Genomic DNA, 10021 nt, shown 5'->3' with positions numbered 1-10021 from the left:
ATAGCCAGAACGCTCCTTAGAAGAGAGTGTGGTGAAACTTCTCTCACATACTTTGGACACGTTGTCAGGAGGGACCAGTCCTTGGAGAAGGACCTTATGCTTAGCAAAGCAGAGGGTCAACCAAAAAAAGGAAGACTCTCAAAGAGTTGGATTGACTCAGTGGCTGCAACAATGGGCTCAAACATAGCAATGATTGTGAGGATGGTGCAGGTACCGGGCAGTGTTTCATTCTGTTATACATAAGGTTGCTATGAGTCAGAACCAACTCGACAGCACCTAACAACAATACGACAAGGAGTCCCTGGGCGGCACAAAGGATTAAGTGCTTGAGGTCAAAAGGTTGGTGGTTCAGACCTACCCAGATGCACCTCGGAAGATACTAAATCAGGATGTATCACTTAATTTTGAGAAATACTGACTTAATACTTATTTAATCCCATTCTTACATTTTAAAGATTGGGAGGGAGGTCTTGACAGGTTAAGGGACTTGCTCTGAGGGCACCCAGCCAACTGGTGACAAATCTGAGTGTTTCTAGCTTCTAAGTTCCCTAGTGCAGCAATAGACCAATCCTATCAGTTGCCATATAATATAAAAACTATCAGTGTACCTGTCTGTCTTGAACACTATCTGGTAAGCAATTTAAAAGCAGGAACTTTTATATGCAACTTGAAGACACAACGCCTGGATGATAACAGGTGCTCTATAAATTTTGAAAAGGTAGGCTTAAGCTGGGTTCTAATATTTTAATTTATTATTCTGTGTTTCTGAGTCTATAATACAGTAATTATTAAAAAACGGTGATGATGCTGATAATTGAGACAGGGTAGGGAAACAATAGTCAAGTGTCTTTTCTTCTTTGCTTTTTGTCCTGAACTCCTCATAGAGCGGTCATGTTCAATACCTTGACCTTGTCTATGGTCTCAGCCATCTTGAGCATCATTTATAAACCATTCCAATGAAAGAAATACCTCTTCTATGACTCATAGAGGCAGAGATGTCATCCCAGTCAGAGGGTCAGGACTTTGTGTCCCTCATTTCATACCATGATGGAGATGAGACTCAGTTATTTGCTCTGGTGGCCTGTCCCACAGTAGGTGCTCAGCAGATACTTGTTGAATGACCACTCAGCTACATCCTGTAGACATCATCCTTTGGCCTGGGTGTTTGGAGGGCTTCGGTGTAGCACTCTTGAGAGACCAGAAATTCTTATCCTACAGCTCACAGATAGACTGAGGTGGACAAACAGAAAGGCAGAGAGTATCTGGCCCACGTTAGGCACTTAACAACTATTTTTTTAAATGAATGAATTTAGAAATTTGACCCAGACAGAAACAGAGAAACATTCTAATACAAATGCTTTGTTTCTTAGATCAGACTGAATGAATATCCCTTATATCTGAATTGTGTGTATCTCCCCCTAAATGTTTTCATGACCAAACCTGGTAGATAGCTCAAGGCAATTTTCCTGAGGAAGTAACCAAGGCCAGACAGAATTAGGAGATTCTCAGAGCCTCAGGGCATCCTTCTGAGCATCACTGACCTGCTTATTCCAGGGTCAGCTGCCTTCCTCATCTGGAGTCCCAGGGCTCCAAACTGGGAGAAGGAAGTAGAAAGTTTATGGTTATGCAGAGGTTGATGAGGCCCAGTTTGCTCTAGAACTAACTGTTATTACTGCCAGGGTCTTCTTTATGATCCGCTCCAATCCCTGGCGTAGGGACGATAAATAACCCTGGTGGATGGATTTAGTAGAGACTGGAAACAAATTTTCTGGGGAGGAAGAAAGTAGTTTGGTTTCAAGATTTCATTCCTCTCTTAACCCTTGTAATTTATCAAAATCTGTCTGGCCTATCTTCCCCACTCTCTCAACTCTTCCCATGTCACCATTTCCTTCAGCTCATGACACTTAACCACTATACCATACTAGCTGCTGTTGAGTCAGTTCTACCTATGTGTTTCAGAGTAGAACTGCACTCCATAGGGTTTTCATGACTGTGAATTTTGGAAGCCTGTCTTCCAAAGTGCCTCCAAACAAACAAGCGAACAAACAAAAAACCTAAACCCCAATCCTGTCGAGTCAATTCCAGCTCATAGCGACCCTACAGGACACAGTAGAACTGCCCCATAGGGTTTCCAAGGCTGTAAATATTTACAGCAGCTGCCTGCCATATCTTTCTCCCGTGGAGTGGCTGATGTGTTCCAACTGCTGACCTTTCGGTTATCAGCCAAGTGGTTAAACACTGCACCACCCAGGCTCCTAAGGTGGCTCTATTGTTGTTGTTAGGTGCCTTTGAGTTGGTTCTGACTCATAGTGACCCTATAGGACAGAGTAGAACTGCCCCACAGGGTTTCCAAGAAGCAGCTGGTGGATTTGAACTGCCGAACTTTTTTGGTTAGCAGCCGAGCTCTTAACCACTACGCCACCAGGGCTCCAAGGTGCCTCTAGTTGAATTCAAACTGCCAACCTTTTGGTTATTAGTTGAGCACTTACCTATTTGCACCACTCAGGGAGTCACACTTACTATTAGAGATATATAATTTCCGAAAATGTTGAAGTCATGGAAGAAAAAAAGTGCATGTCGATATACAGGAATTGGGGGAGGTAGAGATAATTCTTATTTTTTAAACTTTTCTCGTTAAAAATCATTTTGTGAATTTAGGAACATAAACATTCCTCTCACTTCTTGTACTCAGAGCCTTTTGAACCATTTCTTGCTTTTAGTCTCTCCAAGACATTAAAAAGTTACCATTGCTTGTGACCACTCTACGCCAGCATTTAGAGGCCTAGAATAGAAGGAGGAGAGTATCCACCGACCTAGAACAAGAGCGTGTGGTTTTTAATCATGTCCACGTGAATCCATGTGTTTGTGATAACAGTGTCGCCAAGAAGGTCCTCCCTGACTTGTGAATACTGAGTGTGACTCATGCCTGAGTCAAGTGCACATGCAGACTTTCGCTTCAATTTTCCTCTTGTCAGTCATCTTTCAGAATGCCCTAGTTTCATGATGTACTTTTGGTGGAATTAAACTCGAACACCTCAATTGTATCATTAATTACTTCTGGCTTTACTTACATTTACAAGATCCAAAATTTCAGGTTGAACTCTTTGGGCAAATGTCAGTGCACAATGGCATCAATGACTGACAAGAATTAATGAGGCTTTAATGATCTATATGAGCTGGCTAGTCATGTAAGCAGCCACTTGTTAAAAATCTCAAGTGCACTTAAATCCTGAGGTCAGGATGGCCAAAAATGTTCAGCCCTTCCCCATTGAGGAGCAGGTCGGGAGGCTTGGGTTTTAGACCAAAAGTCAGCAAGAGGAAGCCACAGGGTTGGCATGGAATCCTATCTCCTCTGGTAGAAACAATGGTGCCCTGACAGAAGAACACCAGAGCTCCCCTTTGAGAATGATTACAAACTGTCTCTCCAGTGTAGAGTATTCGTGTTCATAAAACTCTACCCAATCTCAGTTGTTAAAATCTTTTGTAGAACTCCAGAGTGGGTATGAACAAAAATACATAATTTTGACATGAGTAGACCATCCAATTTGTCTCTCCTCTTACCCCCCAGTTCTTTCTCTTCTTATGGAAATTTCCAGTCTTTTCCATCTCTCTTTACCTAATGATTTATGTCTGGCTCTGGCTCTCACCAGGTCTTGCATATTTGTGTTTCTCTTTCTGTCTGCTTTAATTCTTTCTGTACTCTCTTCCCCTTTCCTCTTCCTCTCCTTCTTTCTCTGTCTCTTCCACTTCCCTCTCTCCCCCAGTTCTCCCCTCATCTTTTATGCCAGTTGCTCCTTTCCTTTCTCCCCATCTCTGTCTTTCTCTGTGTCTTTGCAAAGCTTTCTCTATGCAGGTTTCCTCACTCTTGTGAATTCCTCGTGCCTTTTTAGCTCAACTCCCCATGTCCACCTCATCCTCCTCAGATGCTTTCATTCTCATAATGTCCCTCACATTCCTGGGCCAAATACTCACTACAAGAAAGCCAAGTCCAACGAAGAGTACAACAGTGACCACAGTTGCAGCCAGCGAAATGAGGATGATTCTCAAGGGTTTTGGGAGCCCAGTGGGTTCCACTGTTGTTACTGGATTCCTAGGGACCGTTCCTCCAGGGCGAGTGTCTGGATTTTCAGTGGTATAATCTTCTGCGGTCTCCAGGTCTGCAGTGGTAGAGTCCTCCATGGTCTCTGATTTTTCAAGACTGGTTTCTGGGTTCTTAGTGGTAATATTTTGCCTTATTCCTACTCAAAAAAAGTAAAGTCTTTTTTTTTTTTTGGGGGACAACAAGAAAGACACCTTTATTTTGTTGTACAAGGAAAAGCAGTCAGTCAGAGCTGCTGCTGCCAAGACTGCTCCCTGAGGGCAGGCAGGCCAGTTAAAAAGTAAAGTCCTTTAATGTGTATCATTGTTGGCCTATCCTCATCTGCTCTGCTTAAAATTGCCATAGTCATCCTTCTCATCCAAATAACACATCTCCCTGGATAATGTGATTAGATTTATTTAAGGATCATCTGGTATTTTGGATTTAATTCTGATAAAACATATTCCACATGGAATCCTCTTACACTACAATACAGATTATACTGAGCTAGGCCATGTCTTTAGGAGGTCTGCTCACCCAGCTTTTGATTGTATTCTTTCAAGTCCTGGTCTCTTTCCATGAACCAGTAAACCTGACTAACAATCTCATTTCCTCCTGAGTTGGTCTTTCAGCAACTTAGGTGTTTTTGTCTCCAATTTTGTATGCCATCTCTTCTCATCCAATTATGTCTGGGGTTCTGGCAAATGAATGGCACAGGAGCTGTGACTCATTAGAGATTAAATTCAGGTCTTGGTTTGATATGATTTAGAATAAGACTGCTCAGGGGTCAGGTCTTGGGCAGAAATGGCAACATTGGGGGCAAGTAAGATTTAAGTTGGTTTGAGGGTAGGATCGGAGGAGGAGTCATAAGGGGTTGTGGGTATGGACTAGTTGGGGTTGACAGCAGCACAGAGTTGGGTACAAGTAAAAGGAAGAGATGAATTCCTCCTCCCTCCAACCATGACTACCACCGGCAGTGCATGAGAACTGAGAGTATATATTGTTAGGCATAAAGGCACCCTACATGGCATATTTTGGAGTTTTTGCTTCCTCTCCCCAAAACAATTCCTCTCTACCTGCTGCTGATTCTCCAAATCCCTCTAATAGGAATCTTTCATTTTTCAAAACAAAAAAAACTAAGCTTGTTGCCGTGGAGTAGATTTTGACTCATGGCAACCCCATGTATTACAAAGTAGAACTGCTCCATAAAGTTTTCTTGGCTATAATCTTTATGAACTGCCGTGCATTTCTTCCCTGGTGCCGCTGGGTTGGCTCGAACCACCAACCTTTAGGTTAGTAGATAAGTGGAAACCTTTTGCACCACCCAGGGATCTTTTTCATTTTTCAAGGAGAGTTGAAAGACAGAAACTTAAACAAAGTGTAAATAATCAAAAGCAGAGCATTTCCTTCAAAGGGGATGTGAGAAGGAGAAGGAGCAGGACCCCAAGGACCCTGCTCCCCCGTGGCAGAGAGTTGAGGGGTCAGAAAGCAGAGTCCAGAGCTTCCCAAGATTCACTCGCCTATGCCATGCTTTTGCTCAAGACTAGTCCTGCCTGAATCCCAAGAGATTCCTTCTCCAGGGATCCTGACCCTCATCTCCCCCAGGCCCTGGAAATTTTGCCTCCTTCTCTCCAAAATTAAGGCACTCACCCAGTTCCAAACACCTGAACAGCAGCAGCAGGAGCGGGAGGAGGGAGGTGCCAGAGTGTTTTCTTCTTTTCATCTCAAGAGAATCCACTTGGACTGAAAGCTAAGACACTTTTACTCCTGCTTTCCTCTCTCCTATTTTTCTTTCCTTCTCCCTCACCACACCAGCCGTGGGGTTTATATCTGCTGCTGGCTGAGGGAATCGAGGACTCCTGGGTCTTCCCTCTCACAGGGAGGAGCAGCCCGCTCCACTGCTCTCTGTCAGTCAGGGAAGAGGATCTGATACAGAAGAGCAGCAGGGCAGGAGAGAGATGCCACAGATGCAAGACGGGGAGCCCAGAGGTGAGCAGTGACAGGGGATCGAGCTTGTCAGCACGGCTGACATCACTTTCTGATAAAAACCGTTCTCTACACAGATGTCTCATTGCCAGAGAGAGGGCTTGGACTTCCTTTTCCACAGGTGGAGGTGGCCAGGAAGGGTATATTTCAGGCCCGCCTGGGGAGAGGATAGTGCATGGTGAGGGGTATAAGAGGGCGTAGAGCATCTTGGTCCTTGGAAGAAAAGGAGAACCATTTATAAGTGGGGCACAAACACCCAATCTCTCTCTCTTAAAACTGTGTCTTCTCTCAGTCATCCACCCAAACCCTTTTCATTGGCTTGTCTCCAGCCCACAAATTTACCACTTTGCTTTTACCACTTGGGGAGTCCCTGGGTGGCGTAAGTGGTTAAGCACTCAGCTGCTAACTGTAAAGTTTGGCGGTTTGAGTCTATCCAGAGGTGTCTTGGAAAAAAGGCCTGGCAATCTACTTCTGAAAGGTCATAGTGCACGGTTTATTCTGACACACACGGGGTTGCCCTGAGTCAAAATTGACTTGGACAGCAACTGTTTTTTTTTTTTCTTACAACTTTAGTGCCCTCACCTCAGCAAGCTTTTCTCAATTACTGAAAGAAATTAGTTCAGTTGAAGGTCCCATTAATTCTGGAAAGAGAATGCCCATGTTCCTTCTTTCTTCAGCCCCCATCCCTGCCTCAGTCAACAAGCCCGGAAAATCACAGTTGGTTTCTGTTTTCATAAAGAGACATTTCCCACCATCTGTGGGGCCTCTCTCTTTCCCAGTGTCCTCCTACCTAAAAGAAAAATGAAAAACAAAAAAATCCAAAAACAAACAAAAGCCCTGACTCATAGCGATCCTATCGGACAAAGTAGAACACTCCATAGAGTTTCCAAAGCTGTACATCTTTACAGAAGCAGACTGCCATATCTTTCTCCCGAGGAGTGGCTGGCGGGTTCGAACCACCAACCTCTTAGTTAGCAGCTGAGCACTTAACCACTGTACCACCAGGGCTCGGGAATTACAGGAGGGTTGGGGTTATGTTTCCCCTCTTCAATGGCAGCTGATTCCCTGAAAGTCAATTTAATAACTGACCAGTTTACCAAATTTAATTGACTAATTTTATTTAAATGTACTAAATATTTTCAAGAATATTATTTAATGCATTTTAGAGTATTTATCTGTATTTAATATTAACATAAGCAAATATGTTTTAAAATACTATATTAAGGGTAGTAGTTTTTTAAAGCAGGAGGTATACTTTTCATTTAGTAAAATTCACCCTTTTTCATGTAAGGGCTTATGAGGTTTTGGTTTTGTTCTGTTTTGTTTTGAAAGTTAAATTGTTTTTTGAGATAATTTTAGACTTACAGAAGAGTTGCAAAAAGAGTGGTAGTAACAGCAGTTGTCGTTAGCTGCTGTGGAATTGGCCCCCAACTCATGACTGTCCCACGCACGACAGAATAAAACGCCGCCCCGTCCTGCGCCATCTCCGTGACTGACTGCAGATTGGACAGCTCTGCTCTATACAGTTTTCATGGGCTGATTTTCAGAAGTAAATCTCTAGGCCTTACTTCCTACTCCATCGTAGTCTGGAAGCTCCACTGAAACCTATCCGGCATCATGACATGCAAGTCTCCACCGACAGACTATTTTTTAGAAGGTTGGTTGGTGTCTTAACATTGAGTTGTTGTTTTTTTTTTTAAATAATTTTTATTATAGTGAAATATATATAACAAAGCATTTGCCATTTCAAAACTTTTTACGTGTACAATTCAGTGACATTATGTTCACTATCCTGTGCAACCATCAGCACTAACATCTCTGAATTTCTTCATCATTTTTAACAGAAACTCAGTATATCATTGAGTTCTGAGACTTCTTTATATATTCTAAATGTAAGTATTGAATATGTGCTTTGCAAACATTTTCTCCCAGTCTGTGGTTTGTCTTTTAATTTTATTAAAGTGTCTTATATTTTATTAACAGTGACTGTATTAAGGAAATGTTGCCCTGGTGTTGCAACAGTTTAGCACTTGGTTGCTAACTGAAAGGTCGGCAGTTCAAACCCAACCAGCAACTCGGAGAAAGACCTAGCAATCTGCTCCTGTAAAGATTACAGGCTAGAAAACCCTATGGGGGCAGTTCTACTCTGTCACATGCGGTTGCTGTGAATCAAAGATCGACCTGACAGCACCCAACAACAGCATATTAAAGGAAATAAATTCTTAATAAACTATATCTGTAAGAAAAATATATCAATTTGTTCTGTTCTCTACTACTACAGCTAGAGACTTGGGAGGGGGCACAGTGGTGAGAAGGGAAAGAGTAAGGGGCATGAGAAGAATATATTTATAACAATATATCTTGAATATTAATTATTATTTTGACTATAATCTTCCCTCCATTTTATTATTAATAATATGTACATTGAGGAATAGTTGTGGTCCTATTAAGAAGGTTCTGGCAAAACTGCCGCATTTCAGGCTGTGAGAACCACAGAAGCTGAAGGGACTTAACAGGGTTAAGTTGGTAGAACAAAGGCGAATGATTCACTGGACAGCAACAGTCAGTGGAATGTGAGTGTGAGTGTGAGGAGCAAGTTGTCCCAGACGACGCTGAGGCCTTCAGCAGGAGCGGTGGTGCTGACACATAGACTTTGTGTCCCTGTCCTGAGGCCTGGCTTTCAGGAGCTGCCCTTGCGGAAACCGGGAAGACTTGGGGCAGGGAGCCCATAGGAGAGAAAGTGGCAACGCACACCAGTCCCGGTGAAGGCCCGCACCCAGAGCAGATATGAGGGTTCAGGGAATGTGGCCATGGCTGGGGGTAGCCCCACTAGCCAAGCCTTCTCTGCCCCACAACACACAGGGGCACATTTCCCACCTCTTCAAGTTCTAGGCTCATACAGACACTGTTTTCTCATTTTGCAAGAAATCTGTCAAGTCCAGCACCTGTCTCTCCACATCATTCCTGATTTTATTCTTCCACCAGCAGAGAGGTCTCAGGGAATGGAGGCAGAGTGGGGGAGAAAATAAGGACAGATAGAAGGTCTCTGGATTTCACTCAAGGGATAGAACTGGGAGAGTACACAGGGAAGAGGAGTCTTTCAGGTATTAAAACCTAGTTGCCATCCAGTTGACTCTGACTCATGGCAACTCCATGTGTATCAGAGTAGAACTGTGCATCATAGAGTTTTGAATAGCTGATTTTTCAGAATCAGATCGCCAGGCTTTTCTTCTGTGACACCTCTGGATGGACTTGAAGTGTCAGCCTTTTGGTTAGCAGCTGAGTGTGTTAACCATTTACATCACCCAGGAAACTCCCTTTCAGGTATTGTTAGGTGCTGTCAAGTCGATTTCGACTCATAGTGACCCCATGTAAGAGAGTAGAACTTCCACCAACCTTTTGGTTAGCAGCCGAGTGATTAACTGTTTTGCCACCAGAGCTCAAGTATAAACCAAAAACCCAAATCCGTTGTCATCGAGTCGATTCCAACTCATAGTGACCCTGTAGGTCAGAGTAGAACAGCCCCATAGGGTTTCCAAGGAGCAGCTGGTGGATTTGAACTGCTGACCTTTTGGTTAGCAGCTGAGCTCTTAATCACTGTGCCACCATGGCTCCCCAGTAGCTCAGGTTTAGGGAATCCCGATAGCTCAGGTATAGGGAACCACTATTTACAGCTATTTATAAGCACACACCAATAGAGTCTGGCTTCCACATAGTTAGATGCATCTGTTAATAATACAATCACAGCTATAGCTTCCTTCCTCTGTCCTGGGAAAACCAAAAGGGAGGGAGGACTGTCAGAGGCTGAAGCAGAGTTGGGAGAGAGTGGAGGGAAACTCAGCCTTCTTGTCCTCCAGGTTGGCTCCCTCCCTGACCCTGACAATGGAGATGCTTTTGGCTACAGGGACACTCTAGCCCCCTGTGTCTCCTGCTCAGCAACATGGTTGTTGGGGGAAG

The 10021-nt window shown here is 43.6% G+C and overlaps 1 pseudogene; it reads right to left on the bottom strand.

The window, feature by feature from the left end:
• Positions 1–4683: 4683 nt before the first annotated feature.
• On the bottom strand, positions 4684–5801 carry LOC105756956 (protein PBMUCL2-like; annotated as a pseudogene).
• Positions 5802–10021: the final 4220 nt, after the last annotated feature.

The sequence above is a fragment of the Trichechus manatus genome, unplaced genomic scaffold, assembly GCF_000243295.1.
Source record: "Trichechus manatus latirostris isolate Lorelei unplaced genomic scaffold, TriManLat1.0 scaffold00295, whole genome shotgun sequence".
NCBI lineage: Eukaryota > Metazoa > Chordata > Mammalia > Sirenia > Trichechidae > Trichechus > Trichechus manatus.
Note: the sequence above shows the minus strand (reverse complement) of the source record. Positions and strands in the feature narration are given on the sequence as shown.